Below are 10,065 nucleotides of genomic sequence, written 5' to 3' on the forward strand. Positions count from 1 at the left end.
CTTTGTGCAAATATGTGTACCTGTGTGTAAATAAGTATACCTGTGTGCAAATACTTGCACATCTCTGTAAATAAGTGTACCTGTGTTCAAATAAGTGCACCTTTGTGTGCGAATAACTGTACCTCTATGTACATAAGTGTAACTCTGTGCAAATAATGATACCTGTGTGGAAATAACTACCTCTGTGTAAAGATGTGTACCTCTGTGCAAATAACTACCTCTGTGCAGATAATTATACCTGCATAGAAATAACTACCTCTGTGCAAAAAAGTGTATCTCTCTGCAAATAACTACATCTGTGCCAATCAGGGTACCTGAACAACTAATACAAAACCACCCATTTTCTCAAGATTGCAACTTCCAGCTGTAAAATAGAATGGTAGACTAAATTAAAAGCTTCTTAAAATTTTCCCTCTCACAACCCTTTTGGCTGAGGAATTTTGCCATGACCCAATGTATAAAAGTATCTAAAATCGATATCCAAATCAAGTATTTGCTGATAGTTAATCATAAAATAATGTATTGAAACCATATCTATCTATTTATATTACATATATATATATATATATATATATATCCTATAAATAAATAAATATATTTTTATACATCATATAGAATATACATTATTTCCACAGAAGGACGCTTAATTGCACACAGGTAGTTATTTCCATAAAGTTATAATTATTTGCACAGGGGTAGTTCTTTTCACCAAAGGTACACTTATTTGCACAGAGGTACCCTTATTTGCAGAGAGATCCACTTCTTTCCACAGAGATACCCTTCTTTGCACAAAGTTCGTTATTTCCATTGAGGTGTAATTATCTGCACAGACATAGTTAGTTGCACCAAGGTACACTTATTTCCACAGCGGTACACTTATTGCACAGAGGCAGTTATTTCCATAGGGGTATAGTTATTTGCACAGAGGTACACTTATTTACACAGAGGAACACATATTTACACACAGGGACACGTATTTGCACAAAGGTATACTTATTTGCACAGAGATAATTATTTGAATACAGGTATAATTATTTGCACAGAGGTAGTTATTTGCAGACAGGTACAGTTATTCCCACAGAGGTACACGTATTTCCGCAGAGCTACACTTATTGGTACAGATATATATATATATATATATATATATATATATATTTCACCACATGTTGTTATTTCCATACATCTATAATTATTTGCACAGTGGTAGTTATTTGTACAGGGGTACGTTGTACTCTTATTTGCACAGAGGTAGTTAGTGGCCCAGAGGCACACTTATGAAAGGCAGGCAACACCATCCACTGACTTGCAGCAAATTTTACTCCAAGCAATTTAAAAACTCTCAAAATGAATTGGGGAAAAGAAAGAAAGAAAACATATGACACTTTTCTTATCCAGGATATCACTGAGTTAACCTCGTTTCAAAGATGAAATTCACAGAATGACTATTTGGCACTTTGGTGCCTGGAAGTTAATGCTTGTTTTATATGGTTAGCATGGTTTAGTCTTTAAAAGGAAGGCAAGAGAGCAAGATCAAATCCAGGAGGGAAGAGAATCAGAGATGAAAAGGCCAGAGGAAGGAGGTTAAACAAAAAAGCCCTCCAGTTGTCTAGAGGAAAGTCTGCCTCACCACTAGCCCCTTCAAACAACTACAAGCATCAGAGATGCACTTAGCTCCAGATGAAGAGGGAACCAGGTAACCTACAAGATGGAAGCAGAGGAAGGTCTGAAGCACCAAGGAGTTTTTGGCCCAAACTGATAGCTGCAGGAATACTAAATAGTAGCACGCTCTCATAAAGAGATTTCTGATTCAGGCGATATCCATCAAATGTCTATTTGGTGCCAGGTACTGCCCTAAGAACCAGATTTCTAACTTAAGCATAAGGATCTCAGACATTTTTATTCATGTCATTCAATCAAATTCACTTGTTTGCTTAATCTAACCCTTGACTCTTTCATGATTATCTTAGCAGGGAGCTTGACCACGGCTTTCAACAATAGCCTGACCCTCACTAAGCTCTCTAACTTTACCTCCCATAGCTCCCCACCCTCACCGTACAGCCCAAAGTGGCAAACAACTTTTTGTAGGACCCGATATGTGGATGTATTAGTAATTATTGCTTTGAAAGGATAACATAAGTAACTATACCATTTCTTTCCATTTCAAACTTGCTCTGTGGCAAGAAAGAAAGGGAGCTAATTACTAAGGAATCAAAACTTGCTGGCCAAAGAACAGGGTAAAAGGAAACACCGTCTGCCTGTCTCCTGGGAATCTGTCCAAAAAGGAGATGTGCCCTTGGAAATATTATATCACATGGTTTATCTGACAGTGGGACAGTATGGTGTATAGAACCATGCAGTAAGAACACATGTCATGTCAGAAAAGCTGACCTCGTTCCAGAAAAGGGGATTGGAAATGATGCAGCCAGAAAGCTGAAATCTGTGACCTCAATGTAGCCAAAAAGCCAGCTCTTAACAGAAAGTTCTGCCGGGAAGGAACACAGTTGCATTAGTGGAGCAGCCTCACTGGTAAGGAAATAAGCTCCAATCTCAGGACCCCAAGCTATGCAAAGAGTTGTCTCCAGCCCATCACGCTCAGAAGCATCCTCACATAAACTCTTCTAATCCAACCAAATTCATTTCCTCAACATCTCCCCAACACCCGCCATGTTCAATCTTACCTGGGTCTTTACTTGTGTCATTTACCTGCCCTGAAATAACCTCTCCCTTCTGCCCTAAGTTTTACTCATTCTTCAGGGATCTGCTCAGCTTACTCTTCCAATAAGGCTTTCCAGAATTACTCGAGCCCCTGTCATATAATAATAATAATAGCAACAATAATAGCTAACATTCACATAGTACTTACTAGGTGCTGGGGATTGTGCAAAACACTTTCCAGCCATGATCTCATTTGATCTTCAGGACAACACTAGATTAGAGGTGCTATTATCATCCCCTTTTTACAGCTAAGGGAATTGAGGCAAAAAGAGATTAAGTCTTTAAGCCTAGCTCTGAACTCAGCTCTTCCTGACCCTGAGCCCTGTGCTCTACCTCCTGTACCACTTGGCTCTCTACAGTTTATCATCTCTTTCTGGGCGAGGATAATGGCTTCATTTCTACAGCTATACATACCCAAAGTAGAATCCTATTAACAAGCTCCTTAACCAAGAATGATGGCTTGCTCACACCTGTAATTCCTGCTATCAGGGAGGCTGAGGCTGATAGCCTGCTTCAGGCCACTAGTTCTGAGGTGTAACAGAACTGAGCAGATCCAATAACCACATTAAAGTCCAGCACCAATATAGCAAACCTGTGGGATCAGGGAGGCCCCCAGGTTACCTAAAGAGAGGGAAACCAAGTCAGGTCAAAAAAAGAACAAATCAATATTTCCACGCAAATCAGCAACGACTCAGAGCTCTGAGCCTTCTCTGTACTTGCAACCCAACTGTAAGAACAAAATATCTTCCCGAGAACTCCACTGACTCACTGATGAATGCAAGAAAGATGTATTTTCTAGGGGGCAGCTAGGTGGCAGCTAGGTGGCGCAGTGGATAGAGCACCAGCTCTGAATTCAGGAGGACCCCAGTTCAAATCTGACCTCAGACACTTAACACTTCCTAGCTGTGTGACCCTGGGCAAGTCACTTAACCCCAGCCTCAGGGGGGGGGAAAAAAAAGATGCATTTTCTATTCTTTCAAGAACAGATGTCTAGGGCAGTTTTTCCTTTCCTATGGTCAAGAACAAGCCCCTCTCAACCCTAAGCCTCCATTAATTGGATATGACAGAAATCTCCACCCCTCATTCCATAGCCAGCCCCTGCCCCTAAATTAGAGCTTACACTCTAGGAGGAGGAAGATAACTCTTGAGGGCTAGAAAAACATATTCCTTCCAAATCTCAGGTTACCAGCCCGGATAACAAAACCCAGTCCCTGCCCCCAAGGAGCTTACATTCTTTCAATCTTGGAGGAAGATACCCCCGGCCATGATTAATCTTTGAAGTCCTTGTGAGTTTCAATTTTCTAAATTAAGTTTCATTTCTCCAGTTTCATTTTCATAATTGTGGAGACTAAATGCTCATCCATTTCTCAAATGATCAAGAAAAGGAGACTCTGATCTAAACAAAACCAAACCTCGTTTTTACTGCCTCTAGAAGTACTAAGAAATAGCATTTCTCTAGTCTTCAAAGGCAAAAAGAAAAGCTCTTTCCGAAGGACACCCTTTCTACAAGGTGGGGTAGATGAGAACAAAAAGGCCCTTCATAAGGAAATAGATTAAGAATGGAAACTGAAATTTGAAGGAAAACACCTCTCCCCCAGTTTCATTTAATCTCCACAAATACCCACCTAAGGGAGGTGTCCTTTATTCCTTTCCAATGAAAGTTCCTTCTATTATTCAGGAGAGATTATCTACAAGAGCCTCCCAGATTGGGGTTCGGAGGGGCAAAGACAAGGGAGAGTGACTTTATTCTTCACCTAGACTAGAATGTTATCTAACAACTGCATTTTTTGCATACTGTGATTTTCTTCTTCATGATTACTATCCGGGTTTCCTAAAACTGTCTAGGAGCAGAGAAACACATCATAAGGCATGGAGAAACTATATTAGTTTGTAAATCTCTCTCCCAAGCCAGAAATTAATGTTCAATTTTTCAGAGTTTTGGGGTTTCCTCTTCATAAGGAGACTGAATGGAAATCAACTACATTCTACATAATCCATTCATTTCTTTTTTTCTGTTTTTTTTTTTTTAATCTCTCCCATGGTTTTTCCCTCTCCCTCTCCCTTTTCCTTTCCTTCTCCCTCTTCCTTCCTTCCCTCCCCCTCTTTCTCTCTGACACCTTCTTTGTTGGATTCTCTCTCTCTTGTTTGCTGTAGCTTGCTATGTCTGACTCTGCTATCTGTCTGTCTTTGTCTCTCTTTTCATATTTCTCTGTCACCCTCTTTTTCTCTCTCTGTGGCTCTGTCTCACTGTCTCTGTCTCTGTATTATTTATTTACTGACTCTATTCCTCTCTTTCTCTCTCTTCTCTGTTTCTCTGTATTTCCCTATGTCTTTTTCTTCCTCTACTTTTCACTCTTTCTCTCTGGCTCTGTGTCCTTCTACTTTCTAGCTCTCTCCCTCCCTCTCTGTCTCTTTTTTCCCTGTCTTTCTCTTTCTCTTTTCTCTCAGAAAATCTTTTTTCTTTAGATAATGCTGAATGTTGGCAGGGATATAGGAAAACTGGGACACCGATACATTGTTGGTGGAATTGTGAATACATCCAGCCATTCTGGAGAGCAATTTAGAGCTAGGCTCAAAAAGTTATCAAAGTGTGCAGACCTTTTCATCCTGCAGCATTACTACTGGGCTAATATCCCAAAGAGATCTTAAAGAAGGGAACCTGTGTGTGCAAGAATGTTTGTGGCAGCCCTCTTTGTGGTAGCCCAAAACTGGAAACTAAGTGGATGCCCATCGAGTGGAGAAAGGCTGAATAAATTGTGGTGTATGGATGTTATGGAATATTATTGTTCTGTAAGAAATGACCAGCAGGATGATTTCAGAAAGACCTGGAGAGACTGACATGAACTGCTGCTGAGTGAAATGAGCAGGACAAGGAGATCATTATATAATTCAACAACAATCAATTCTGATGGACGTGGATCTCTTCAACAATGAGATGAACCAAATCAGTTCCATTTGTTCAAGGATGAATAGAACCAGCTACACCCAGCGAAAGGACTCTGGGAAATGAGTGTGAACCACTACATAGAATTTCCACTCCCTCTATTTTGCCTTTTTTATTTCCTTCCCAGGTTAAGTGTACATTATTTCAAAGTCCTATTCTTCTTGTGCAGCAAAATAACTGTATGGATATGGATATGGATACTGTATTGAACATTTACTTTAACATATTTAACATGCATTGGTCTACCTGCCATCTGGGGGAGGGGGTGGAAGGAAGGAGGGGAAAAATTGGAACAAAAACTTTTGCGAGGGTCAATGCTGAAAGATTACCCATTCATGTATGTTGTAAAATAAAAAGCTATTATAAAAAATATTTTCCTTTCTCTGACTGTCTGTCACTCTCACTATCTCTCTGGCTCTGTTTCTCATTCTTTTTCCCAATCACAATCAATCTTTTCTCTTCTCTCTCTCTCTCTCTCTCTCTCTCTCTCTCTCTCTCTCTCTCTCTCTCTCTCTCTCTCTCTCTCACACACACACACACACACACACACACACACACACAAGAAAGAGACAGACAGACAGATAGCGTAGGAAAGCCAGAAATTGAGAAAGAGAGTGAGAAAGAAAAAGAGTGATTTGGAGGGACAGAGAGAAGCAGAGTCAGAGACAGACAGAGACAGAGTCAAAGGTATCAAGCCAGATCCAGCCAGAGACAGAGACAGAGAGAGCTACAGAGATGGTCTGGTCATCAGAGAAAGAGACAGAAAAAGGAACACGTGCAAACAAAAAGAGAGAGAATTTTGGGAAAGTCAGAGAGAGACTGAGACAGAGAGAAAGACAAAGAGACAGACAGAAACAAAGAGAGTTTGGGAGCCAGAGAGTGAGAGAAAGAGAAAAAGAGAAAGAAAAAGAGCAACTCAGAGAGACAGAGAGAGAGACAGACAGAGACAAAGACAGAACAAGGGAGAGCAAGCCAGAAAGCATCAGAGTGAGAGAAAAGGAGATGAAGAAAATTCCAGAGGGAGAGAATGGAAGCCAGAATGAGAGAGAAAGAGTGGAGTGGAAAAGAGGAAGTAAAAAACTCCAAAATAAATATAAACAGAAAGAGAGAGAGGGAGGAACAAAGAGGGAAAGAGACAGAAAGAGAAAATGTGAGAGACCATAAAAGAAAAAGAAAGAACGAGACAAAAAGAGAAAGAGAAAGTAAAAAAGGGAGCAAGAATCACAGAGAGAGTGCAGAAGAGTGTCAGAGAGAAAGAACTAGAGAGACAGAAAGAGACAAAAAACAGTGAGAGAGGAAGAGAGAGAGAGAGAGAGAGAGAGAGAGAGAGAGAGAGAGAGAGAAATAGTGTCACAACATCTACACCTGTTCTTTAGAACAAGTACTGAATGATTTCAACAGGTGAGTGAACTTAACTGAAGTCTTTAAAAGGGGAATCACTAAGTTGTTGGATAAACGGACTTGTACCAACAAAGGGAAGGGAAGGGGAAGGGGAAGGGGAAGGGGAAGGGGAAGGGAAGGGAAGAAGGAAGGGAAGGAAGGCAGGAAGGAAGGAAGGGAAGGAGGAAAGAAGGAAGGAAGGAAGGAAGGAAGGAAGGAAGGAAGGAAGGAAGGAAGGAAGGAAGGAAGGAAGGAAGGAAGGAAGGAAGGAAGGAAGGAAGGAAGGAAGGAAGGAAGGAAGGAAGGAAGGAAGGAAGGAAGGAAGGAAGGAAGGAGGAAAGGAAGGAAGGGAAGGAAGGAAGGAAGGAAGGAGGAAAGGAAAGGAAAGGAAAGGAAAGGAAAGGAAAGGAAAATTAAGTGTTATTAAGCTTAAAAAAAAAGTTACTGCAGGAGTCAAAGATAATGACATCTATGCCACTGACTGTGAGTCAAGAAAAGGGACAGATATGACTGAGATTGCAGAGGTAGAACTGAGTGAGGAGTGAAGAAAGTCTCCAAATAATTGGAGTCAGGGTGACGGAAGTCCGATGATGCTCCTGACAACAAAATAGGGACGTTCAGAAGAAAGACGGGGAAAGATAATGATCTATGAAATTTAGTGACAAAGTCTAGAAGGAAAGAATGATGGCTGGCATTGTCGATCAATTGGGGGAAGACGAGGGTATAAGAATATTAAGAGTCACTGGCTCAATGATTCCGTTAGTCCCATTAATAATTTCCAGACCATCTCTAGAAAAAGCCTTCCTGGATAATTAAGTATGCCAGTACAATTCCTGACTCATCCTTTGCTCTCAACATACTCTGAGAATTATAGTTATTTAGCAGTAATTGCAATTGTTACTCTGCATTAATGGTAAGGTACTACAGTACAGATTATCTCTTGTTTGAAAGGGCATAATCCAGGAGTGATTTCTACTCAGCAATGGAATGTTTCACCAGAGGGGATCCTGACTGTTCTCTAAGAATGTCAGTAGATGTGGGACTGCAAGAGGTCTTAGATACTAGATAGTCCCACCGCCTTCCTTCAGAGAGAAGGCTCAGAAAAGGTACAGAACCTGACCCATCCTCTGATGTCAAAGTCAGTGCTTTCTACCATACTGTGTTATCTTCCTATCCACCTCAACTTTCAGAAACTCTGTCCTATTTTCTATTTACTTGCTTAGACAGATGCAGTTTCTTGACTAGCTGCTTCTCTCTTGCTATTTGATCCCTAATGCCAAAGACAATACAAGCAATAAATGGGTAAATAAACTGACCTCAAATACTACCTTGAATGCTACCTTCTCCCTGTGAAACCTTCCCTGATACCCCAGGCACAAATATTCTTTTCTTCCTCCCACTTCATACTTCTATAATGTTCTGAGCCTTTATAAAATACACATTCTTAGGCTTCGTTACAAAATAATGGGCTCTTAAAAATCAATAGAAAGGAAGTTGTAGAAGGATCCTTTACGGGACTTTGTCCCGGTCATGCCTAATAGCTGCACATAAACCTCAAGGCTATGTCAAGGCTTTCCTCCTTTCTCCCTCTATTATTTCACTTGGTAGTCTCAGAAGGTCCCATGGAATTAATTGTCATCTTTATGGTGATGCTTCTAGTTATTCAGCCCTAACCTTTTTCCTATCCTCTAGATTTGAATCTCCAACTGCCTAGTTCTAGATCTTCCATAGGGATCTCAAGGTCAACATGTCCAAAACGAACCTCATTCTTTTCTTCCCAAAGCGTCTCCGCTTCCAAAATTCTCTATTACTGTAGAGGACGCAACCATCCTTCCAGGTCAAGGTTTGTCACCTGGGCATCACTTTCTCTCCTCTGACACTACCCTGCTGCAGACTTTCACCACCTCACACTTGTTCTGGTTAGTCTAGCTACCTCAAGTCTCTCTCCATGCAAGCGAGTCGACCTCCCCCCCCCAAAAAAAAAAAACCCAAACATTTTTAAAAGCAACTACTATGTGCCACACCTTGTATTAAGTATTAGGGATATAAATATTCAAAACAAAACAAAACAAAACAAAACCCTTGCCCTCAAGGAGCTTACAATCTAAAGGGGAGAGGGGGAAGTTGAAAAAGTGACCGGAAAGAATCACCAGGAAAAGCCTCTTGGAGAAGGTAGCACTTGAACTGAATCTTCAAGAAGCCAGGGATTTAAAGAATTGGAAATCATGAGAGAGGACATTTCAAGCACAGAGGATGAGAATATAGCAAGTAGGACAGCATGGCTCTAAAGAAGAATTTGAAGAAATGAGGAGAATGTCAGAAGACTGGAAAAGTAGAATAGTGGCAGAATGTGAAGAGCTTTAAAATGTCAAGCAAACAATGTTAAGTTTGATCCTAGAGAGAAGAGAAAACCACAAGAGTTTATGGAGTAAGGGGATAAGACAGTCAGACTTACACTTTAGAGAAAGATTGATTGGAACCGGAGAGGTCTGAGCTTGGGAGACCAATCAGAAGGCTACTGAAATAATCCAAGCCAAAGGTGACAATCATCTGAACCAGGGTAGGGAAGGGAATGTATTCGAGATGTAGACAGAGAAATTATAAGACTTGCCAAGTGACTGGATATGTGGGGAGAGTGAGGATGACACTGAAAATGTGGACCTAAGGAACTGCAAGGATGGTGAGTTAGTGCTCTTACAGAACACAGAAGTACAGAAAAGGCAACATTTTGGGGACAAAAAAAATGAATTCTGTTTCTATCATGTGGAGTTTGAGATCTCCAGTTCAAAACATCCACGAGGAAGTTGGTGGTACAGGACTGTAACTCAGGAGAGAGATGAGGGATCTGATTATCACCTTCTTGAACATAATTAAACCCATGGGAATTGATAAGACTACCAAGTGAGAAAGCAGAGAAAGCTTTGGGGAAAGCCCATTTGAGAGGCATGACATCAATGAAGATTCAGGAAAAAGACTGAAAAGGAATGCATTGGCTCTAAGAATCACAATTGTCGTTGACCTAGAGA

Source organism: Sminthopsis crassicaudata, chromosome X (assembly GCF_048593235.1).
Source record: "Sminthopsis crassicaudata isolate SCR6 chromosome X, ASM4859323v1, whole genome shotgun sequence".
Classification (NCBI taxonomy): domain Eukaryota; kingdom Metazoa; phylum Chordata; class Mammalia; order Dasyuromorphia; family Dasyuridae; genus Sminthopsis; species Sminthopsis crassicaudata.